Source organism: Propithecus coquereli, unplaced genomic scaffold, assembly GCF_000956105.1.
Source record: "Propithecus coquereli isolate 6110/MARCELLA unplaced genomic scaffold, Pcoq_1.0 Scaffold6, whole genome shotgun sequence".
In the NCBI taxonomy this organism is placed as follows: domain Eukaryota; kingdom Metazoa; phylum Chordata; class Mammalia; order Primates; family Indriidae; genus Propithecus; species Propithecus coquereli.
The window spans coordinates 13449522-13454034 of NW_012151951.1; the positions used below are offsets into that span (position 1 = coordinate 13449522).

The 4513-nt window shown below is 42.4% G+C and overlaps 1 protein-coding gene across 2 annotated transcripts in view; it reads right to left on the bottom strand.

Annotated features, from left to right (window-relative positions):
• USP28 (ubiquitin specific peptidase 28) overlaps positions 1–4146 on the bottom strand; it is a 56272-nt gene extending 52126 nt beyond the window's left edge. For both annotated transcript variants that reach the window (XM_012659240.1, XM_012659241.1), the window contains exon 1: positions 4018–4146. The gene's annotated coding sequence lies outside the window, so the exon portion shown is untranslated. The remainder of the gene's footprint in view (positions 1–4017) is intronic.
• Positions 4147–4513: the final 367 nt, after the last annotated feature.

Sequence of the window (4513 nt, forward strand, 5' to 3'; positions counted from 1 at the left end):
AAAAATAGTTAAGATGGTAAATTTTAAAAATAATTAAGATGGCAAATTTTATGTTTTGTGTAATTTACCACGATGAAAAAGAATAAAGGAAATCCTGTCCCATGCTACAATATGGATGAAACTTGAAGACATTTCACTAAATGAAATCAGCCAGTCATAAACTGTATAATTTCACCTATATGAGGTATTGAAAGTAGTCAAACTCACAGAAACAGGCTGGGCACAGTGGCTCATGCCTGTAATCCTAGCACTCTGAGAGGCTGAGGTCAGAGAACTGCTTGAAGGTTAGGAGTTTGAGACCAGCCTGAGCAAAAGTGAGACCCCGTCTCTACAGAAAATAGAAAAATTAGCCAGGCATGGTGGCGCATGCCTGTAATCCCAGCTACTCAGGAGGCTGAGGCAGAAGGATCACTTGAGCCCAGGAGTCTGAGGTTGCTGTGAGCTAGGGTGATGCCACAGCACTCTAGCCTGGGCAACACAGTGAGACTCTGTCTCAAAAAAAAAAAACAAAAAAAACAAAAACAGGGTGAGACTAAAGGAAAAAGAAAGGGGAAAGTCAGGGGCCTCGTCTCAGCAGGGTGATCAAAATCTAAATGGTTATTAAGAAATGGGATGAATAAAAGATATTGCTGAGACACTGATTAAAGTCTTTAATACAGCACTACCAAAGGTTGGTGGACCAAACGGAGCTCCTACTGGTTCCCCAACATTAAAGGACTTCAAACAAGTTTGCTGCATTTACCCCAGTTTGGAGAAATTTTAAAAGCTAAAGGCAGAGATTACAATGAGAACGCTGACCAGCAATTTCATGGGGCAATACTGAGGCAGGTTAATCAAGACAAAGATTGACAAAAAAGAGAGTCCAAAGAGTTCCTTGGCTCTACCCCTTGTTGGGGACCCAAAGCCTTATGTACTCAAGTGGGCAAGAGGGTCAGGGGGCGGAGAAGAAACTTTTCTGGGGCTCCTTGACACAGGAGCCTGATGTACTGTGATTTCAAAATCTACTGATAAAAGTCCTAATGGAGGCTACAGTCAGGAAGGTAAGAGTTGATGGAATTAAGGCAAAATTTTACAAGAGAACTGGTAGATTTGAACTTGCTTCATGTAAAGTAATTGCATCTCTTTTATCTGACGGTATTCTGGGGACAGGCATGGTACCTGCCTGGGGAATGTTCCCTCACCTAGGACTGTAAAACAGAAGGCATGTAAACCCATCCTTCGAGTAATATTAATTGAACATGCTAAATGGGAACCAGTAAGATTCCACCAGACCACGCGGTGTAGAACAGAAGCTATAGTGCTGGCAGGGACAAATTCTCCATTTGATAAGCCCTTTGTGGAGTGTTTATTAAGTGCTTATGGCAAAAGCCTGTGAGTGCCTCCCAGGGATGACTACTGGGACTTTGGACTAGAGAATTTCCACTTGAGGGGCATTTATTACCTTGTTATCAGACATGAATTGAAGCTACCCCTATGAATGAGGACATAAAATGATCTTGAAACCTGAATACTCATGCTGTCTTCGGTGATGTCTCAATGGGGACAGCAGTACCCAAGAGAGTTCTGTAATAAAAATGGAAATGGTTTATACAGAATCACATTACCTGGGGAACGCAAGGAGGGAGCCTCTTTTCCCCAGGACTCACTCTGGAACTGTGTGAGGAACTGCTGGATTCTACTGCCACTTACACAGTGCCTTAATAAACAGCTCTGGACTGATGAAGAGCCGCTTGGTTTATGGATGGCAGTTCCAAGGTGAATGGACAACATCCTATTTGGAAAGATGTCTCTCTGATCGAGGGAGGTAAAACCAAATCAACTTGGTGAGCTGAATTGCATGCTGTTTTCCTAGCGGTGATGGAAGAATTACTGACTCATGAGCAGTGGCCAATACCCTGGCCACACAGTCAGGCAGGAGAGCAACTAAGACCTGACCTATTCAAGGGTTGCCCGTACAGGCATACCCTTATGGAAATTTGAGGGATACATTAAAGTAGAACATATCATGCCCATGAGAAGTCCCTTAAATGAGTGGAAAAGGGGGCACTGCAGCAATGCAGAGACAGGCTGAATCTAGACATATTCCTTTTGTACCCTCTCAGGCACAAAATGCCAATAAGAACTGTTATGTCTGTCAGCAAAAGAGACAGCAGGTGGCTATGTGGCAGATTCCCTGGAGGGAAGGCCCTGAGCATAGGTGGCAAGTGAGACTGATGCTGGTAGCCCTGGGAGGCTACAAATGGGTCCTGACTCTGAACTGGACTTCCCTTACCCTCAGAAGATGCAAATGTGCAAAGTGCTACAGAAAAACCAGAATAGAACTATTTAAAAATGTCCACTTTCCTGGCCCTTTGACTCTCCTTTCACCATTCTTTTGTTAATTAACTTAATGTTTTCATTAGAATCTGTAAAGACCATGAGGGGAAGCTGAGACAGCATTTTACATCAAGAGAATGGGTATTGATTTCCCAATCTAAAATTAATATAATAAATTTGAGAGCAATGATTACTCTCAAACCCTGTTAGTGGGAGTATTAATAGGTAAAAAATCATTTTGGAAAATACTGTCATTATCTGTAAGGTTGGAGATGAGCATATCATAATACCTACCAACTAAATCGCTAGGTATATACACTAAAGAAACTTGCATACACGCACAAGAAACATGAATCCATGAATACTACACACCAGTGAAAACGAATGAACTACAGTTATAACCTATAACATGTATGAGTCTCAAAAAGAACAATGTTGACTGGAAAAAGCTGCAATGTGTACCAAAAGACACATACGAGAATATTCACACCAGCAATATTCAGAATAGCTCAAAACTGCAAACAGCCCAAATGTCTGTTAACACCGTCTGACCAGCTAATGATTCACTCCTCGTGGAAGCCTTCTTGGTTTCCAAAGTTCCACTCTCCTGGTTTTCCTTGGACATTCTCACCTCCCCAGACCTCTCAATACTGAGAGTATCTAGTGCTTAGTCACTGAACCTTTTCTCTTTCCTATACCTACTCCCTTGGAGAGCCATCAGTCCCACAGCTCTACATACTATTTATTTATAGGCTATGGCTCCAAGTTTATCTATCTCCAGCCTGGATTCTCCCTGAACTGTGCACCTGAGTCTACGCTTCTGACATCTCCACCTGGATCCTTTACCTTAAAAATACTATACACGGCCAGAATGCAAGCACTTCTCACCCCTCCCCCACTGCATCCTGGCCCAAGCCACCATCATCTGCAATGGCCCCTTGACTGGTCCTGGGCTCTCTGATCTGACCCATGCTCTTCACCCTCCTCCCATATTCTGTTCTCACACAGCAGGCAGAATGATATCTAGAAAATGGTAACCAGTTTACATCTTTTCTTTGCTCCAAACTCTCCAAAGGCCATCCATCTAATTCAGAGCAAAAGCCAGCACTTAGGAAGGCTCTGCATGATCTGCTTCCTTCACAGCCCCATCCCTTACTGCCCTCCTCATTCATTAAGCCTCAGCTCTGGCCTCCTTGCAACTCATTGAGCAAGCCAAGGCGCACTCCCACCTCAGGGCCTTGCATGATTTATTCTTTCACTTCCCTTGCACCTTCTTAAGTCCATCCTATTTGAAACCCAGGCCTGAGCACGCCTTTTTTCATTTCTTTCATTCTGTCCTTTTATTTTTCTCCATGGTACTTAGCACATTCTAATATGCTATATAATTTATTTATGTACTTATCTCCCCCCGAATAAAAAATAAGTTACATGAAGGCAGGGATTCACTAGTACTTGGCATATGGCTAGTGCTCTTTAAATAGGTGCTAAATAATTAGTGAATGAATGAATGAATGAATGAAACCATTGAAGTGCTTGGAATTGTGCCTAGAACACAGCAATGACTCAATAATTAGCTATTATTATCATTATTATTATTGTTTCCTAAGGGTTGGTGTGATTGACAGGGAACTCACATACACTCATTTCTTATTTTCTGCTGCTAGTTCAAAGAAAGACCAAGACAGGATATGCTATACCTACTTGCTAATACTTCCTTGTTGGCAGCACTCCCCTCTACTTCAGATGGTTCTGTAGCAACAGTGTCTTGACTGGGCTCCTTAACTCTCTCATCAGTGAGAAGGCTGACTGCCTGTCTTATGTCACCATTACTGGCCTAAGGAGAGAAAAACAATAGAAATTTCAAAAGTAAAGCATCATAGAATTTAGAGTAAGTAGTGAGTTACTTTTTTGGTTATAACTCCCTACTACCCTGGTGACACACTGAGTAGTTTAGGCATAATTCTAGGGTAGGAGAACGAAAAAACAGAGCATGGTGGACATGCCACGAAGCGTCCATCACCCAGGTACAGGAAGGAGCTGCCTTCTGATTTCCCACTGCACACAAACAAAAAGGAAACCCCAAGGGAGATTTGTTCTCATTGCTTCAGATACTACTGCTCCTGATTTCATAGAATAGTTAAGGTATTATGTGTCAAAAAGGAGGTTGGCATTAACAGAGAGATTCTAAATGAAGTCA